A 21,613-nucleotide genomic window follows, 5' to 3' on the forward strand; every position below is an offset into this window, starting at 1 on the left:
TACTCCTGCTTGCTTCTTGGGTCCATTTGCTTGGAAAACTGTCTTCCAGCCCTTTACTCTCAGGTAATGTCTATCTTTGTGATTAAGTGTGATTCTTGTATGCAACAGATTGTTGGGTGTTGTTTACGCATCCATTCTGATAGTCTGTGTCTTTTTATTGAAGAATTGAGTCCATTGATGTTGAGGGAGATTAATGACCAGTGGCTATTAGATCTTTTGATATTGATGTTGGCCATGGTAGTGTATTTGTGTGTTTGGCTACTTTTGTTTTGCTGTAGTGAGGTTATTTATTTCCTATGATTTCTTGAAAGTAGTTAGTTTTCTTCGGTTGTATTTTTCCTTCTAGTATCTTTTGTAACGCTGGATTTGTGTGTAGGTATTGTTGAAATTCGTTTTTGTTGTTGAATATCTTGTTTTCTCCGTCTATGAAGACTGAGTTTTGCTGGGTACAGTAGCCTAGGCTGACACCTGTGTTCTCTTAGGTTCTGCATGATATCCCTCCCGGCCCTTCTGGCTTTCATAGTTTCTGTTGAGAAGTCAGGTTTGATTCTGATGGGTTTGCCATTATATGTTACTTGGCCTTTTTCCCTTGCAGCTTTTAGTATTTTTTTCTTTGTTCTGTATACTTACTGTTTTGATTATTATGTAACGGGAGGATTTTCTTTTCTGCTCTAATTTATTAGGTGTTCTTTAGGCCTCTTGTATCTTATAGGCTTCCCCTTTAAGTTGGGGAAATTTTTTTCTTTTTTTTTTTTTTTTTTTTTTTTTTTGTCTTCTGGGTATTTGTTTTTTTTTTTTAATTTTTTTATTTTTATTTTATTTTTCTTTTTAGTTACATTTTGTTAACTCTGTGTCCCAGCTGTATCCCGCTCCCTCATTCCCTCCCCAACCCCACACTCCCTCCCTGGTCTCCTCCCTGCCCCTTTCCAAGTCCCCTGATAGGGGAGGACCTCCTCCCCTTTCATCTGACCCTGTTTTATCAGGTATCTTCAGGGCTGGCTGCAAAGTCCTCCTCTGTGGCCTAACAGACTGCTCCTCCCCTGGGGTGGGGGTCAAACAGCCTGCCCTTGAGATCCTATTAGAAATAGTCCATGTTCCCCTTACTTTGGAAAACTACTTGGTTACTGAGCTACCACAGGCCACATCCAAGCAGAAGTTCTAGGTTATATCCATAGATGGTCCTTGGTTGAGTGTCAGTCTCAGAAAAGACCCTGTGCCCAGATATATTTGGTCCTTGTGGAGCTCCTATCCTTTCCATATCATACTAACTTCCCTTCTTTCATATGATTCCCTGCACTCTGCCGAGGGTTTGGTTATGAGTCTTAGTGTCTGCTTTGAAACACTGCTAGGTAGAGTCTTTCAGATGCCTTTTGTGATAGACTCCTGTCATAAGTTCAATGCACATCCCATTTGTCTTTCTAAATGAGGATTAATCACCTTCGCCTGTGTCCACTTTCTTGATTATCTTCTTTAGGTGTGTAGATTTCATTATGTTTATCATGTCTTGTAGGTCTATATAAGCGAGTATATACCAAGTTTGTCTTTCTCCTTCTGGGATACTTCACTCAGAATGATCTTTTCTAGATCCCACCACTTGCCTGCAAATTTCATGATTTCTTCCTTTTTGATTGCTGAGTAGTATTCCATTGTGTAAAAATACCACAGTTTCTGTATCCATTCCTCCGTTGACGGACATCTGGGTTGTTTCCAAGTTCTGGCTATTACAAATAAAGCTGCTATGAACATGGTTGAACAAATGTCCTTGTTGTGTACTTGAGCAAATTTTGGGTATATACCTAGGAGTGGTATAGCTGGGTCTTGAGGTAGCACTACTCCTAGTTGTCTGAGAAAGCGCCAGATTGACTTCCAGAGTGGTTGAACCAGTTTACATTCCCACCAGCAATGGAGGAGGGTTCCCTTTTCTCCACAACCTCTCCAGCATGTGCTATCACTTGAGTTTTTCATCTTGGCCATTCTGATGGGTGTAAGGTGATATCTCAGGGTCGTTTTGATTTGCATTTCCCTAATGGCTAATGAGGATGAGCATTTCTTTAAGTGTTTCTCTGCCATTCGACGTTCCTCTTTCGAGAATTCTCTGTTTAGCTCTGTTCCCCATTTTTTAAGTAGATTACTTGGTTTGTTGCTTTTCTGCTTCTTTAGTTCTTTATATATACTTGATATTAGCCCTCTGTCAGATAAAGGGTTGGTGAAGATTCTTTCCCAATCTGTAGGCTGTCTATTTGTTTTGATGACAGTGTCTTTTGCTTTACAGAAGCTTTTCAGTTTCATGAGGTCCCATTTATTGATTGTTGCTCTTAGAGCCTGTGCTGTTGGTGTTCTGTTCAGGAAGTTGTCTCCTGTGCCAATGAATTCTAGGCTGTTTCCCACTTTTTTTTCCAGCTGATTTAGAGTATCTGGTTTTATGTTGAGGTCCTTGATCCACTTGGACTTTAGTTTTGTGCAGGGTGATAGATATGGATCTATTTTCATTTTTCTGCATGTAGACATCCAGTTGGTCCAGCACCATTTGTTGAAGATGCTGTCTTTTTTCCATTGAATGGATTTGGCTTCTTTGTCAAATATTGAGAATTCATAGGTGTGTGGGTTTATTTCTGGGTCTTCTATGCGATTCCATTGATCCTCCTTTCTGTTTCTATGCCAATACCATGCAGTTTTTATTACTGTTGCCCTGTAGTACAGCTTGAGATCGGGAATGGAGATACCTCCAGATGATCTGTTGTTGTACAGGATCGTTTTGGAGATTCTGGGTTTTTTGTTTCTCCATATGAAGCTGAGAATCTTTTTTTCAAGGTCTGTAAAGAATTGAGTTGGTATTTTGATGGGAATTGCATTGAATCTGTAGATTGCTTTTGGCAGGATGGCCATTTTCACAATGTTAATCCTACCAATCCATGAGCACGGGAGATCTTTCCATCTTCTGAGATCTTCTTCAATTTCTTTCTTCAAAGACTTGAAGTTTTTCTCAAATAGGTCTTTCACTTGCTTGGTTAGAGTCACACCAAGGTACTTTATGTTGTTAGTGGCTATTGTGAAGGGTGTTGTTTCCCTAATTTCTTTCTCAGCCTTTTTGTCTTTGGTATACAAGAGGGCCTCTGATTTTTTTGAGTTGATTTTGTATCCTGCCACTTTGCTGAAGGTGTTTATCAGCTGAAGAAGTTCTCTGGTTGAATCTTTGGGGTCGCTCATGTATACTATCATATCATCTGCAAATAGTGACACTTTGACCTCTTCCTTTCCGATTTGTATCCCCTTGATCTCCTTTAGTTGTCTTATTGCTCTGGCTAGGACTTCAAGTACAATGTTAAAGAGATATGGAGAGAGTGGGCAGCCTTGTCTTGTCCCTGATTTCAGTGGGATTGATTTAAGTTTCTCTCCATTGAGTTTGATGTTGGCTATAGGCTTGCTGTATATTGCCTTTACTATCTTTAGGTATGTGCCTTGTATCCCTGATCTCTCCAAGACTTTAAACATAAATGGGTGCTGGACTTTGTCAAATGCTTTTTCAGCATCTAAGGAGATGATCATGTGGTTTTTCTCCTTCATTTTGTTTATGTGGTGGATTACATTGATGGATTTCCGTATGTTGAACCACCCTTGCATTCCTGGGATGAAGCCTACTTGGTCATGGTGGATGATATCTTTGATGTGTTCTTGGATTCGGTTTGCAAGTATTTTATTGAGTATTTTTGCATCAATGTTCATAAGAGAGATAGGTCTGAAGTTCTCTTTTTTTGTTGGATCTTTGTGTGGTTTAGGTATCAAAGTGACTGTGGCTTCATAGAATGAGTTTGGTAGTGTTCCTTCTGTTTCTATTTTATGGAATAGTTTGTGGAGAATTGGTGTTAGTACTTCTTTGAAGGTCTTGTAGAATTCTGCGCTGAAGCCATCTGGTCCAGGGCTTTTTTTGGAGGGGAGACTGTTAATGACTGCTTCTATTTCCTTGGGAGATATAGGACTATTCAGTCTTTCTACCTGATCTTGACTTAATTTTGGTAGCTGGAATCTGTCAAGAAAGTTATCCATTTCATTTAGATTTTCAAATTTTGTGCCATATAGGCTTTTGTAGTATGACCTAATAATCGTTTGGATTTCCTCAGTGTCTGTAGTTATGTCCCCATTTTCCTTTCTGATTTTGCTGATTTGTATGGTTTCTCTCTGCTTTTTAGTTAGTTTGGCTAAGGGTTTGTCTATCTTGTTGATTTTCTCAAAGAACCAGCTTTTTGTTTCATTGATTCTTTGGATAATTTTATTTGTTTCTAATTGATTGATTTCTGCCCTTACTTTGATTATTTCCAGCCTTCTGCTCCTCTTGGGTGTATCTGCTTCTTTTTTTTCTAGGTTTTTCAGTTGGGCCATTAAGTTGTTTGTATGTGATGTTACAGATTTCTTCTTGTAGGCACTTAGTGCTATAAATTTTCCTCTGAGCACTGCTTTCAATGTGTCCCATAAATTTGGGTTTGTTGTGCCTTCATTTTCATTGAATTCTAGAAAGTCTTTAATTTCTTTCTTTATTTCTTCCTTGACCCAGCTGTCATTGAGTAGTAAGTTGTTCAGTTTCCATGTGCGTGTCGGCTTTTTGTTGTTTCTGTTGTTGTTGATGTCCAGCTTTAGTCCATGGTGGTCAGATAGTATACAAGGGATTATTTCAATCCTTTTGTATCTGTTGAGGCTTGCTTTGTGACCAACTATATGGTCTATTTTGGAGAAGGTTCCATGCGGTGCTGAAAAGAAGGTGTACTCTTTTGAGTTTGGGTGAAAAGATCTGTAGACATCTATTAGGTCCATTTGATTTAGGGATTCTGTGAGTGCTTTCATTTCCCTATTTGGTGTCTGTCTGGTTGATCTGTCCCTTGATGAGAGTGGGGTGTTGAAGTCTCCCACTATTAAGGTATTAGGATCAATGTATGATTTAAGCTTTAATATTGTTTCATTTACGAATGTAGGTGCTCTTGTATTTGGGGCATAGATATTCAAAATTGTGATGTCCTCTTGTTGGATTTTTCCTTTGATGAGAATATAGTGGCCCTCCTTATCTTTTTTGATTAACTTGGGTTGAAAGTCTATTTTATTAGATATTAGGATGGCTACTCCAGCTTGTTTTCTGGAACCATTTGCTTGAAAAACATTTTTCCAGCCCTTTACTCTGAGGTAGTGTTTATCTTTGTTGCATAGGTGTGTTTCTTGGATGCAACAGAATGTTGGGTCCTGTTTCCGTAACCATTCTGTTAGCCTGTGTCTTTTTATTGGTGAGTTGAGTCCATTAATATTGATAGATAATATTGACCAATGCATGTTAGTTCCTTGTGTAATGGAGTCGATGATCTTACCTTGTTTCATTGCTTGTTTTCTTTTCATTTTTGTTGGGACATTATCTGTATGCCCTGTTTTCTTGGGTGAATTCGTTTTCGTTGGATTGGAGTTTTCCTTCTAGTATCTTCTGTAGGGTTGGTTTGCTGTATAGATATTGCGTAAATTTAGTTTTGTCATGGAATATTTTGTTTTCTCCATCTATGTTGATTGAAAGCTTTGCAGGGTATAGTAGTCTGGGTTGACATTTGTGATCTCTTAGAGTCTCCATGATGCTTGCCCAGGCCCTTCTGGCTTTCATAGTTTCTGATGAGAAGTCTGGTGTGATTCTGATAGGTCTACCTTCATATGTTACTTGGCCTTTTTCCCTTGCTGCTTTTAATATCTTTTCTTTGTTCTGTAGATTTAGTGTTTTGACTATGATGTGACGTGATGTGTTTCTTTTCTGGTCTAGTCTATTTGGTGTTCTGTAGGCCTCTTGTATATTTATGGACATCTCTTTCTTTAAGTTGGGAAAATTTTCTTCTATGATTTTTTTGAAAATATTTTCTGGACCTTGGAGCCTGGAGTCTTCTTTTTCATCAATTCCTATTATTCTTAGATTTTGTCTTTTCATAGCATCCTTGATTTCTTGGATATGGGGAAATTTTTTTCAATGATTTTGTTGAAAATATTTTCTAGGCCTTGGAGGAGGGAATCTTCTTTTTCCTCTATTCCTATTATTCTTAAGTTTTGTTTTTTTTTTTTTTTTTTTTTTTTTTTTTTTGTCTTGGATTTCTTGGATGGTTTGTGTCAGGAATTTTTTAGATTTATTATTTTCTTTGATGGATACATTGATTTCTTCCATTGTATCTTCCACACCTGAGATTCTTTCTTCCATCTCTTGTAGTCTGTTGGTTATGCTTACCTCTGTAGTTCCTGTTTTCTTTCCTAGGTTCTTCCTCTCCGTGATTTCCTCCATTTGTGTTTTCTTTAATTTTTCCAATTCTATCTTCAGATCTTGAATCGTTTTGTTGATTTCCTTCACCTGTCTGACTGTATTTTCCTGTTTTTCCTTCAATTCATTCAGCTGTCTGTTTGAACATTCCTCTGTTTCTTTTATTTCTTTCAGTGACAAAGACTGTTTGGCTACATCTTCCTGTATTTCTTTACGGATGACCATAATCTGTTTTATTATATCTCCCCCTAATTCTTTACACATTTTATTTACTTCCTCCATTAACCTCTTCATTAGCATAGATTTAAGGTCATCTTTTTGTTGAATTTTACATATGTTAGGGTGTCCAGGGCTACTTGCCCCTGGATAACTGGGAAAAGTTCTTAATCATCCTACATCTGACAGAGGGCTAATATTCAGAATATATAAAGAACTGAAGAAGTTAAAAGGCAACAAACCAAGAAATTCAATTAAAAAATGGAGTACAGAGCTAAACAGAGAATTCTCTGTAGAGGAATATTGAATGGCTGAAAAACACTTTAAGAAATGCTCAATGTCCTTAGTTATCAGGGAAATGCAAATCAAAATGACCCTGAGATTTTACCTTAAACCCATCAGAATGCCTAAGATCATAAATTTAAGTAAAAACACATGCTGGAGAGGATATGGAGAAAGGGGAACCCTCCTCCATTGCTGGTGGGAATGTAAACTTGTACAACCACTTTGGAAATCAATCTGCCTCTTTCTCAGACAATTAGGAATAGTGTTACCTTAGGATCCAGGTATACCATTCCTGGGCCTATATACTAAACTTGCTCAAACATAAAACAGAGACATTTGCTCAACTATGTTCATAACAGCTTTATTCATAATAGCCAAATTCTGGAAACAACCTAGATTTCCTTCAACTGAATAATGGATAGAGAAATTGTGATACATTTACACAATAGACTACTACTCAGCTATGAAAAACATGGAAATTGTTAAATTTGCAGGCAAATGGATAGAACTAGAAAAGATTATCTTATCATATTTTCAAATATTTTACATTTTAACCTCATTGAGTTAGACAAATCATCTTAATTTTACCAAAAAACTTAGTTAATTTTCTTTATGCATCATTTCAAAGATGCTAAATAAAGGTTCATAAAGTTATATAGATTATTGTATACATATGAAGGATGCATTCATGTACATACAGTATATGCCTGTGTGGTTCAACGCTTTGAGAATTCAGATTATAGTAGCAGTTAAATTAGCACATGAAATTCTCATTATTTCTCTTAAAGGAAAGCCTTTACATTAACAATATAATAAAGGAAATTCTGTTAAGTGTGAATTCAACTGATTAAAAAAGATATCTAGAACAGCTGTGCATTCACCTCAAATGAAAGTTTTGGCTTTCAGCAAGGCTGAATAGCTCACCACCCTGGTGCTTCTTAAAAGGCTGTGAAGAGTCAGGCATTTGTTCACAACTTTTTTATGTCAACAGTGTATATATTTTAGGAGGCTTTTGCAGCAGTGGGTTTCCATCTAGTTTTTCAGCAGACTTTTAGTGTCAGTTGTTTTTCTTTTACTTTTCTCTCTTATCTTCTTTCCTATGTAACCCTCTATTCTAGTTTCGCCTTTGTTTCTCCACAACATTGCATTCTTTTTCCCATTACTGGATCCTAATGATTGTATAGGTAAGGAGCAAGTTGAATTTCTCACAAATAAAAATGGACATTTAACATGGTTTAAACAAAAGGGAACAATTTCCACTTAAACCAAACGAATCTAGAAGAAGAACATTCAGGACCATGCAGGAGGAGCCCAGAGTACCAAGAAGGAAAGCTCTTCCTGCGCTGCCCTCCTAAGCCCATGTGCGCTCACCTCATAAATCACTATGGCTCTGACAGGCAGATATGGACCATCTGCATTTGGACCAATGGAAGCAGAAATTAAAGCAGAGGACGAAGAAGACCTTCACCAGGACAATTCCTCTTTCCATTTATCCTGAAATTACCTAGAGCATTTCCCATGGAGTTCTGCAGCTAGAGTTCAGTTAGTTGGCCACTAGCTCCCGATTTTAAAGTCTATCATCTGTTGCTATGTTATCATGGGTTCACCCACCTCCAGATCTCCTCCCTCCCATCCTCTATTCTTCTCCTATTTACCTCCTCTCTCTGGACAGTTCCACCAGAGTAGTTTGCCCACTGTTTTTTCTTTTCTTTTTCCTTTTTTTTTATTAATTTTTATTTTTTTATATTAATCACAGGTTATTCACTTTGCATCCCAGCCGTAGCCCCCTCCCTCATTTCCTCCCAATCCCACCCTCTCTTTTATCTCCCCCCTCCACCCCTTTCCAAGTCCACTGATAGGGGAGGTCCTCCTCCCCTTCCATCTGACCCTAGCTTATCAGGTTTCTTCAGGACTGGCTGCCATGTCCTCATCTGTGGTCTAACAGGGCTGTTCCTTTCTGGGGAGTGGGGGTGGGGTGGGGGACAGGAGCCTATTGCAGAAAGACTTTCAGAGGTCCTCTGAAAGACTAATCAGCAGTGTAACAAAGCAGATGTGAAGACTCATAACCAAAACTTCGGCAGAGTGCAGGGAATCATATGATAAAAGGGGGAGTTAATATGACTGGGAGAGGACAGGAGCTCCACAAGGATAAAATATAATAGGGCAAAGAGGTCCTCTATAAGACTGTTTCTCCAACCAAGGACCATGTATGGATATAACCTAGAACGCCTGCTTGGATGTAGCCCATGGTATCCAAATGGGTTACCCTAGTAAGGGGAATAGGAACTATTTGTGACATGAACTCAATGTCTGGCCCACTGCTTTTCCTGATCCATTTTTTTTTCTTAACAAGCTTGTATTTTTACAGGAAACTAGGGAAATACATCTGTAAATCGAACTCCTCAGAGTTTATAAAACATAGATAAAATTGTATTTGTCAAAAAAATTAATTCCCTCAAGGCTCTAACTTAGAATTCAGTGAGGAAAAGCACTTAGCAAAAATGCCTAAAAACCCTATTAAGCTTAAAATAGTCAGAGTAGGATCTGTTCTCTGTGATTAATAAGTTCAATTATGTATGCTATTTAAGTGAATAAACTAATAAAAACTATAATTATTCAAAACCTGAGGAATTTCTGATTGATAAGTCACATATTTCTACTTTTATTTTAAAAAACACTTCATAGACATTCTTAAATAATATGCTTTAAATGTTTAAATTTATTTCTGAAAACTATAAAATACATTTTAAGTTAAGTGTTCAAAAAGAGAAAAATAAGTCAGTCTAGGTAACTGTATAAATAAAATGGAAAAATTTCCAACCATAGCATTCATAATGAATGTCAATGATTAAATTGTAGAAAGCATAGAGTCAACACATAACAGAAAAAAAATTAATGTATATTCTTTGAGATAAATGAGCTTAAAGAAGATATGTTTTTATATAAAATTTAATAGATTAAAATATTGTATGCAAAAAGGAGCAGTAAAGGGACAGGGAAGTTACTTCTGTCTCATATGTTGAACACTAGAAGCACATTCTCCTTTCTCTAAGACTACGAGTAAAATCCAGAGAAATTGCCAAACTCACACTTTCTTTCATCCATAGAGAACCAAGGTTGCAAAGTCACCAGACAGGAAGAAATTTTTGTGATAACAACTCATAGAGGAAGACACCAGCAGAAAACTACCTTCTGTAAAGTAAGGGGAAGAGGCATTGGCTCCTACACAGACAGTATCCAGGTTCATTTCTGTTGCTGTGGTGAAATACTCTGGCTAAAAAGCAACTTAGAGGAGAAAGAGTTTATTTACTTATAATTCTAGCTTACAGTTACTCACTGTAAGGAAGTGAAAGCAAGAATTTCAAGCTGCAAATCACATCATTTGCAAGAGCTAAGAGAATAAATGCATGCATGGCATGCCTAATAGTAAGTTAGCTTTCATTTGTCTTTATTACAAAGTCCAGGAACTAACTTCATCCATGTGTGGTACCATCTACAGAGGGCTGAAACGTTACACCTCAGTTGACCTAATTAAGAAAAGTCCTCACAAATATACTCACAGGATATCCTAACCTAGTATCTCTTTATTGAACCACCTCTATTCTCAGCTAAATCTAGATTGTGGAAAGTAGGCAATTAGAGTAAGTCATCAAAGCTTGATAGGAAGTATGCATGTAAGAACTTTAAGTGAATAGCTAGGGCTGGAGAGATGGCTCAGAAGTTAAGAACACGGGCTGATCTTCCAAAGGTCCTGAGTTCAATTGCCAGCAAGCACATAGTGGCTCACAACCATCTACAATGAGATCTGGTACCTCCTTCTGTTGTGCAGGCATACATGCAGGAAGAACACTATATGTATAATAGATAAGTAACTCTTAAAAAAAAACCTAAATAGCTAAAATTTGGATTTCCATGATCATGAGACAATAGAATTTCTCTGAAGCATCAACATGGATTCATGTTCAACTTGCACACACACAAAAAAGAGAGAAAACCTAATTAATAACACATGCTGGTGAGGACTTAGAGAAAGAGAAAGACTCCTCCATTGTTGGTGGGAGTGCAAACTTGTACAACCACTTTGGAACTCAATCTGGTGCTTTTTCAGAAATCTGGGAATAGCCATACCTCAAGACCTAGCTCTACCAGAAAGGTGCTCAATCATACAAAAAGAACACTTGCTCAACTATGTTCACAGCAGCTTTATTCAGATAGCCAGAAACCGGAAACAACCTAGATGTCCCTCAACTGAAGAATGGATAAAGAAACTAGTATATTTACGCAATGCCATTAAAAGCCAGGAAATCACAAAATTTGCAGGCAAATTGATGGAAATAGAAAAGATCATCCTGAGTGAGGTAACACAGACCCAGAAAAGCAGACATGGGATATGCACCCTGAGAAGTGGATTTTAGTTATATAGTAGAGGATAGACATGATACAATGCACAGACACTAAGAAGATAAGTCTGATGGGTTTTTAAGGCTTCATGTGGGCTCACTAGTTAGGGGAGTTGGAGATATCTTTGATATGGACTATGTTGCCTGCTTTATGATCTCTTCCCTCTGATGAGACTTCCCTACCAGGCCACAGGGGAAGAGGACACACTCAGTCCTCATGTGACTAGATGAGCTGGGGTGTCTGGGCAGGGGAGAGAGGATGCAGGGGCGAAGGCGGGTCTGGGAGGAGAAGAGGGATTAGCCTATGACTGCCATGGAAACTGAATTAATCAATAAAATGACATTAAATATAAAGAGAAATAGGAAACATTAAGAATAATAAATAAAAGCAATTAAAACAAAATTTGATTCCTTGACGAGATCAAAAAGCAATTTTCCCTGCCCCTTCATTGATAATACTTTTATAGGTACCTTACTTTATTATTTTCATATCTTCTCATATATTTACCCTTTAATGATCACCCAGCCTAGTGCACAATAAAGAATTAAAAAATGTACATAACAAAGACTAACAAAATGAAGACTAACAGGGGCAATAGAGACGCCCCTGGATGTAACGTGTTTCCTGCTGAAGCTTGAGGACCTGGGTTGGGGTCCCCAGCACCCCCATGAAGAGTAGAGAGGAACGGCGCATGCCTGTAATCTCAGTGCCACAAAAGTAGGCACAGGAGGACCCACGGGGTTGACCGTCTAGCCAGTCTATCTGAATCAGTGAGTGTCAGGTTCAGCGAGTTTTGTGGAAGACTTAGATTTAGTTCCCGGCATTCACAACAGGCTGCTTACCAACACCTAGAATTCCAGTTCCAGGGATCTAACTTCCTCTGGCCTCCCTGGGCACCTTTGCAGTTTTTGTGTGCATACACTCACACAGGCACACAAGCAGAAATGAAAACAAATACTTAAAAATAAGGTGAGGTACGATCATGGGAGGCATGTCACCACACCATCTTACTTCCACACATGTGTGGACATAGGTGCACATGCAAACATGTTTGCACAGACACAGAGAGAAATAACAAATGAAGACAACTGGAAAAATGAAGAAGTCCTTGCCACAAATAACTGTTCACTCATAAATTTTAAAACGTAAATGAAATATTACATTCACAAAAGATCCAAGTGACCAAGACTCAAAAAAGAAATAGAAAATTTTAATGGTTTATTTCTGCTGAAGAAATCAAATTATTGGTATAAAACTTTCTAATTATATTACAGATTTATCTGTTGCCTGTGAGGATTTTGGCCACACATTTAAGGGAGTCCATGCCAATTCCATAATTCTCTTGCTGAGTATGAAAGGGGATGAGTGAACACTAATTTTATGAAGACAATGTCTTCCTTATGAATCAGAGTAAACTGAGTCTCATGCCTGGGCATTGGAGACACTGAGATTTGAGAGAGAAAACAGTGTGTGTGTGTGGGGGGGGGGAGTAATCTTTATACTAAAGTCTGAATGATTAAAACAAAAATGCTAATTTCATGTCAGAGTTTCAAATGCTGTCAAAGTCTGACTCAGAATCTGCACTAGGCATTCCTGTATCTGGAGGACTTTTCCATTTTGTGGATATTGGTACAAGTCATCATGAGAACTGGATGAAAACTGGTGATTCCCACCCCAACCAGGTTCTGCCCATTTCAGGTTGTTGCTTGAGCACTTGGCTCCTCCTAACACATGATAGAGTTCAATTATTGATTCTGTTTTGTTCTACTTAGTTTTACTATGACAAAATTTCTATCAGAATCATAGACATTTATCATTTTTATTTTTTGTTTACTTCCATTTATCATCAAATTTTAGTAAGCTGTGTCAGGTATTCACAGTGAAGACATGGGTGGAGAAGGGAGAGAAAGGGTGGGGTTGGGAGGGGAGGAGGAAAGGAGCTATAGGGAGATACAAAGTGAATAAACTTTAATTAATAAAAAAAGAGGAAATGAGGGAGTGGGATACAGAGTTAATAAAATGTAACTAATAAGAAAAAATAAAAATTAAAAAAAAAACAGTGAGGAGTCTTATAACTATTAAATGCTTTAGGGTAATAAAAAAACAAAGTTTACAGTTAGGAAAATAAGTTTCTCTCCCCAGTGAAAGCCTTCATCTTGTTCCTGGGAGAAAGAAGGGTCTTTATATTATGCTTCTTTTTGAGGGATGTGAGCTTCCAAATACACTAGTAGTCTGCATTCCATTCTTTTCTATAATTTAACAATGAGTATGTATTGACTCAGGTTATAGCAGAACTTCAGTGCAAACAAGCCAAACATAAAAGGACCAAGGTTTCTAGGAGAAAAGAAATACACAGTTTAAATGGGCAGGCATAAAGATGGAATGGCCTCTCAGAGAAGAGAAGTATGTTTTGATACACATAATTTTCTTTGCAATTCAAATGTAACTGCTTATACAGCTGCGTGCATAGTACTGAAGTAGAAGAACTTAGAAGTGTGTGTTTGTGTGTGTGTGTGTGTGTGTGTGTGTGTGTGTGTGTGTGTGTGTTGGGGGTGTATATACCTGTGCTTCTGTGTGCAGATACGTATGTGAGCTTGGAAATTCGGCTGACAGTGTATGTGTATCCAGTATGTATGTGGAAGCCAGATATTAACCTTCAAGAGTTTTGTTCCTTGGAACCAATCAAGCTAGTAGTTTTTGAGGAAAAGTGTCTCACTGAGGTCTGGACTAGTCAATTAGGATATGCTGGCTGACTAGTGAGCTTTGTCTTCACTGAAAATACATATGTATGACACTATGTCTGACTAAAAAAAAAATGTGTATGTGTTTGTGTATGTGTTTGGGTGTGTATATGCATATTTGTGCACATGTGAATGCATAGGGACCAGAATTGACATGAGCTTTTTTTTCTTCTTTTTTTTTTTTCTACCTTGTGTTTTGAGATGATCTTATATTACAGCTGGAATTCAGTGATCTCCTAGCCTGGCTTATCAGTGGGTCTTTGGGATACCTTTGACCTCTCAGGACTGGGATAACAGATAAGTTCCATGTTTACATGAATGTTGGGACTCTGAATGAGATCCTCATAGTTCCTAGCATATTCTTAGTTCTCAGTTACTATATTTTACTGTGTTCTTGCTGTTAGTAGGTCAAAGTACAAAATATAGAAAGCAGGCTTCAGTACCTACCTGAATCTTCCTGCAAGGCCAATCACTTAATTTTCCTGTGCTTATTACTATGTGAAGCGTGCTGCAAAGGGGAGATGGAAATCCTACCATAGGAAAGAATTGTGGGTGTTACTTGAACATTTTGGCATAATATACAAGAAATACAGCCTGGAGATAGTATCTCTAATATTCTTGCTACCTATTTTTTTTCCCTTGGAGAGTCTAGGAGCAGCTATTTTGAAAAGATAACATAGGCTCATGAAAGATGAGAATTAATGGATGTATTAGGTAACTAAGCTTCTAGACTTATGAGAAATATATGAATTATCAAGTCTCCTCAGCCCTTTATTGTTTTTCTACCTTATCCTCTAAGCTCTTGAGAATAAAACAGCATTTGAAATATGTATTTAATAACTAATAGTACTGGAATATAATTAATATTAATGTCCAGCCTTTGGTGACTAAACAACTTTTTTTCCTAACCTTATATACAATAAAATTTCTTAATGTTTTAAGCAGGTGTCCAAAATTTAACATTAGAAATTTTATCTTTCAGATCTTCATATTTATGGAGATTTTAATATGAATCAATTCAGATGAATTTCCTAAAACATGCTTCAAACATTTCTTATTAATAAACAGGACACAGATTTTGTTTCTAAATATCTGATTGGCTTTCTTATAAGTTATTTTATAAAATGCAGAATCTCTTTGGTAATGCAAAGATCTTATTGAGTGAAGAGTTTTGTAATTTTTCTGATCATATGTACTTTGCCTTTATAAAATGAGAGAACTGTTTCCTATCTAAGAAGTCATGCATCTGTTTTAAGAATCTGTATATAGTTACTTGTTTATTCCTTTGGTCAATAAATAATTACATGCATACAGGTCAAATTATCTAATGCATAATTTTACAAATTCTTGATAGTATTGTTTGCAGCCATGGTTATATTGATACCTCACTGTTGCAGGGATCACAACTCAGAAACTGCCACATGTTCACAAAATGATTTAGTTGGACTAAATGGATTCTGAGTATTAATATTTTTTATTGAAATTTATTTTTTTGTATTAATTATAGTACATTCACTTTGTATCTCAGCTGTAGCCCCTTCCCTCATTCCCTCCCAATACCAATCTCATTCCCTCATCACCTCCCATGACCCTCTCCAAGTCCACTAGTAGGAGATGTCCTCCTCTGCTTCCATCTGACCCTAGCTTATCAGGTCTCATCAGGACTGGCTGCATTGTCCTCCTCTGCAGTCCAGCAAGGCTGCTACACTCTCAGCGGGGATGTGGTCAAAGAGCCAGCCACTGAGTTCATGTCAGAGAGAGTCCCTGTTCTTACTATGAAATCCACTTGGAGACTGAGCTGCCATGGGCTTCATCTGAGCAGGGGTTCAAGCTTATATTCAGGAATAGTCCATGGTTGGATTATTGGTCTGAGAAAAGAACCCTGTGCCCAGATATTTTGGCCCTTCTGGCTTTCATAGTTTCTGTTGAGAAGTCTGGTGTAATTCTGATAGGTATACCTTTATATGTTGCTTGGCTTTTTCCCCTTGCTGCTTTTAATATCTTTTCTTTGTTCTATAGATTTAGTGTTTGACTGTGTTGTGATGTGAGGAGTTTCTTTTCTGGTAGTCTATTTGGTGTTCTGTAGGTCTCTTGTATGTTTATGGATATCTCTTTGGGTTGGGAAAATTTTCTTCTACTATTTTCTTAAAAATATTTTCTGGACCTTGGAAATTTCTATTATTCTTAGATTTTGCCTTTTCATGGTGTCCTTCATTTCTTGGATGTTTAGTGTTTAAGATACTTTCTGATTTTACTTTTTCTTTGAGGGAAGTATCAATTTCTGTAAGTGTATCTTCAGCACCTGAGTTTCTCTCTTCCATATCTTGTATTCCATTGGTGATGCTCACCTTTGTGGTTCCTGATCTTTTCTCTAAGTTCTCCAGCTCCAGGGTTTTCTCAGTTTGTGTTTTCTTTATTGATTCTAATTCTGTTTTCAGGCCTTGCACCATTTCCTTCATCTATTTGAATGTGAATTCCTGTCTTTCTATGGTGCTCTCTATTTTTTATTGGTTTCCTCTCTATATGCCATTAATTGTGCCTCTATTTGTTTGGCTGTATTTGCCTATATTTCTTTAAGAGCTTTGTTCATTTCCTCTTTATTTGCCTCCATTTGTGTAGCTATTTCTTTGAGAGATTTGTTTGTTTCCTGTTTTTGTGCCTCTAATAACTGGATAAGCATAGCTTTAAAATAATTTTCCTTTGTTTCTGATGAATTGGACTATCCATTGATTTTGGGGTTGCTGGTGAAGCCCTGATGTCCTGATTTTTGTTGGATGTGTTCTTACGCCAATTTCTGGCCATCTGTTGATTTGTAACCTTTGTTCCTGGATTCTATAGTTCAGACTGGCTTCATCTTTCTCTGGTGACTGGGGTATTCTTCAGGAAGATGAGAGAGGTACACTGGTTTGGGAGTGTGGGTTGGTGTTTCGCCTGTACCTAAGGGAGTAAAGTTCATAGGTGCAGGAGCAGAAATGAGAGTGAGCAAGCCTGTGAGTGTGTGTGGAAGAGTGCCTTGCAGGACAGGGTGTTAAGGGTGTAGATGCCGGGAATGCGGGGCAGGGGGTGCTGCAAGCTCAGGAGGGGTTGTGGGCACTGGCTGTGTTTGCAGGAGCGACACACATGCCCAGTTTCTCTGAATAACTCGGTGGCCTACATGCCATTGATATTCTGCTCTGTCTGGGCTCCAAGAGATGTTTCCCTTGACTCCACTGGTAGACCCACAGAACAGGGGCTTCAATATTGAGAACGCTGTCCCAAGAATCCCTATGTTGCCCACAGTGGGTGTGTGGGTGGGAGGGATCTGATGTCTGGCTGCTAGCTTAGAGGGACCCTGGATCTGAGGTTTGCAGGCACTCACTTGAAGATGCACTCACTCTCTAGCAGGTCTAATCGTAAAGCAGAGGTATTCCCCTTGTTCTCTACTCTCAGATTTGAGCCTGCTGGGGCAAATACAGGTGTAGTCGTTCCATCAGCTCAGTGGTGCTGCAGGTGCAGAACTTAGAGGCTGGTGTAGTGGTCCACTAGGAGTCTAGCTATAGCAGTAGAACTGGAAGGAAGGTACAGATGCCTGCTGGGAAGTCCTGGGGGCCTACAGAGGGCCAAGGACCTGGATGGCCCAGCATGCCTGGCAAACCTGGGTGGCCTCGTGAACCTGACTGACCTGTGTGGCCTGTACTGCCAGATGCCCTCCACTGAGGGACTGGGTGGCCAGTACAGTCACTGGCTGGGAGGCCCTGAGGGACTCATATAGCTGCTTGTGAACCTGGGACCCGGAAGGCTGGTACAGTTGGCAGCCACCACTGAGGAACTAGTAGCCCTGCCTCTGCTGTTTCAGTCACCAGGCAGGGAGTACTGTGCTATGAGCTTCTTTTCTGTGGGCTGCCTCAGCTGAGGAGGAGGCGGGCCCATCAAGGGGAGCAAGGCGATTGAATGTTCAGCACTCTCCATCCCCAGAGAAGTCCACGAGTGACCTGGATCTAAATGGTCTCAGCTCACTGCTTGGCCCCTCTAGCCTGGGAAACCTCAATGTCAATGTTCTGGCTTCAGCTGTCCCTCCAGTCACCAATTTCAGAGTTTCAGATCCTCTGCCTCTCAGATAGGGTGCACGATGGTTGCCACCATCTTGGATCCCTCCAATATTTTATATGTTATTTTTGTTTTTGTTTTTTTAAATTTTATATTGGCTTATTTACTGTAAATCTCAAGGGCAGCCCCTCCCTCCTCTTCTCCCAGTCCCCCCTTTTCTTCCTTACACTCTCCCTTTCCTCCCAGAAAAGAGAGACTCCCTCTCCCTGTATCATCCCTACCGGGTACATCAAGTTACAGCAGGACAGAGCATGTCTTCATCCACTGAGGCAGGAAAGGAAGCCCTGCCACGGGGAAGTGATCCAAAAGCAGGCAATAGAGTCTATACCAGAAATAGCACCCCCTCACACACACACTTGCCAGGGAATCCACTTGAACACCAAGCCTCCCATATGTGCAGTGGCCTAGGTCCATACCACACATGCTCCTTAGTTGATGTCTCAGTTTCTGTAAGCCCCCATGAGTTAGTTGTCTCTGTTGGTCTTCTTGTAAGGTTCTTGTCCCTTCCAGGTCCTTATGTCTCTCCCAACACTTCCATAGGAGCTCGTGAGCTCTGCCCCATGCTTGGTTACAAGTCCCAGCATCTGTCTCAATCTGCTGTTTGCTGGCGCTTCCCAGATGACAGTCATGTTAGGCTCGTGTCTGCAAGCATAGCAGAGCATCATTAACACTGTCAGGGCTGACTCTCTACCGTGGGGTGGGTCTCAGGTTGGGCCAATTTTTGGTTGGACATTCCCTCAATCTTTGTTCCCTCTTTATCCCTGCATGCCTTGTAAGCAGGGTAAATTTTGGATCAAAGGCTTTGTCAATGGGCTGTTCCCCTCCTTATACTAGTCCTGCCTGGCTAGTGGAGGTGGTCACTTCAGTCTTCACGTCCTTCCACCCTGTTCAAAGTATCAGCTAGAGTCACACCCATACCATAGGGTCCTGGGACCCTACCCTGTTGCAGGCCTCCAGCTTCGTGTTCCCAGCCCTCCCACCTCCATTCTCCCCACATCTGATCCCTACCCTTGTTTTCCTCCCAATTTCATCTCCCCCCCAGTTCCCTCTCTTCATCCACTTCTGCTGTCTATTCTATTTCCTCTTCTGAGTGACATTCCACCACCCTCCTTTGGGCCCTCCTTGTTACTTTTCTTCTTTAGGTCTGTGGGGTGTGGTATGTCTATCCTGTACTATAGGTCTAATATCCCCTTATATGTAAGTATATACCATGTGTGTCTCTCTGGGTCTGGGTTCTGTCACTCAGGATGATCTTTTATAGTTTCATCCATTTCTTGCAAATTTCATGATTTCCTTATTGTTAATAACTGAGTAGTATTCCATTGTGCAAATGTACCAAAATTTCTTTATCCACAAATTTCTTGACTTAAGAAATCAAGAAAAATGTGCACAAAAGTTGTTGCATTATGATGCTTGATTAATTCTTCGGTTTTAAAATTCAGTTTCTTACAAATTTATAGTAGCTTCTTCATTATACTCAGTACCGTAGTATTACGAGCATGGGGCTTTGACTTCTCCATAGTGTTATGTATTCATCGGCTATGTAGCTCTTCCATTTGTTTTGTGCTTGTGGAATACACGAGGCATCGAATTACTCTCTTACAAGGGCTGCCTAATCTACTCAGATAGACTTGCTGAGTCTCTGAAAGCAAGCTTCTTTGAACCTTTGCCCCAGATAAGAAAAAAAGAAAGTAAATGATATCTACTACTTTGTCATCTCAAGAGGATTGTGAAAGCTAATGAGTAGAACTTACAGAGGAAGATATAGTGCTTATTGTTCTGCAGGAGATTAAAGTACTCACATAAAAACACCCTACAATTTTATAATATCCATCATCATAATGAAATAAACACTTTTTACTAAGGCATTTCTTACCTGTTTCACAGCCAACTTACAAAACACAATTAGTACTTCAAATCTTTCCGTGACAGTAAAATCAACAACCCACAGCTGTTGACACTACAGCCTCATTCTGCATTTGTCCAGTTGGATGCAGAAAGTATTAAGTCTTCATTATAATGTGGGTATAAGTTTCACTGTGTTATTTCAGGATCCAAAAACCAAAATGCTTTGTGTTCCACCTTTGATATCTGCTATAATTATTTTTTTCTTAAAGCTGAGGCTAATGCTATTTTACTTATGTTTATTTTACTTCTTGTCAAAGCAGGAGCGTATCATCTTGTGTGTTTGCCATTCCTTCTTCTCTACAAGCTGGCCGTCTACCAGTTTGCTCACCTCTTGCTTTTCAACTGAACACTTGTGAAATTGTTGTCTCTATTGCTCTCTCTTCTTTTCCTCACACTCTAAGCCTAAAGGTGAAATATTCTTGTTTTCTGTTTTCTCTGATATGGATTCTATTTTCTGGAAGGTCATAAACCCAGGGTTTTTTTTTAACTTTTCATTTGTTTTACTATCCTTGTACTTCTTAAGCTTTAGATGCATTTAAAGTATTGATTCTAGCTTGCTACTTCACTCATGCTATCTATCTCCCATTATGCTTCACTCCTTTTCAATTTACTCTCGATGTTTCTCCCTACTGCTCTTTGTGTTTGCTTAACATTAGCCTTTTGAGAAGAATCATATTTCTATCTTGTTCAAGACACCTTCAGCCAGATCATTTTACAGCCATGGTAATTTATCTTAAGTATAAAATGTTCTTGTCACATTTCTAGTTTCAAACATTCCTTAAACTTTATTTTATTCTTCTACTTTCAAAGTCTAGTGAGTATAAGTTGGAAAGAGAGCATCCAACAAATGATTTTCAACTGACCTGAGTGCAGTGTTATGTTTTCACTTAATTGATTAGACACACACAGAGACATTTTAAAAATAGATCAACATTTTTCTAGCTCCTAAGTATTTATTATTTCCAGTCTTGTATGTTGCTTTTTTGTCAGTGCTCACAATGTACCAGAGGGCTACATTTTAGCCACCTTTGTACATTTTTGTGTAACTAAGTGAGATCCTGTCTCAAGGTTAAAATAACTGGCCACAAAGTCTTCCGAATCAGTTGCTGTCCATGATTCACTACAAGACATCTTTGTACCTGCTCACTGCTCTCTGCAGTCCTCCAGTGGTTAGGGGTTGCAATCTCTTTAGAGTATATTAAGAGAGTAAAGCCTAGATGTCTATACTGACTATGTTACCTCATTGTGGCCTTTCAGTAAAAGGTAACTTTAGATTGTGAACTTTGAGTCCAATTAATCTTCTTTTCACATCATTAAAAACAAACTTTGCAAAGGCCACAGCTTCTACATCATTCTTTGTTCTCATAAAATAAGGCTTCTCAGTGTTTGATAACTGATCAGTAGCATATGAAGTATGCCTATGAACAAAAGATCATTCAATATCTTTGCACATTCATGTTCTTCTTAAAATAGGGGTAGAATGGAAATCCTCAGGGCTCTAAGTGACTGATTTGGTATGAAAATTTAAAGGACTGAACAGAATGGCTCTTAAGTCCACTAAACTGCTGTTGTATTTTTAAAAATCTTACCTTTTAGAAGAAATACCTCAACTGCATGATCTGCTCTGGTCTGTTGTACAGAGGGTTTCTGAAAGAAAGATCTTAGTTGAGTAGTCTTAGTTTACTTTATTAGAGTGAGAATTACATTGACT

Source organism: Psammomys obesus, unplaced genomic scaffold, assembly GCF_907164565.1.
Source record: "Psammomys obesus unplaced genomic scaffold, mPsaObe1.curated_primary_1811, whole genome shotgun sequence".
In the NCBI taxonomy this organism is placed as follows: Eukaryota; Metazoa; Chordata; class Mammalia; order Rodentia; family Muridae; genus Psammomys; species Psammomys obesus.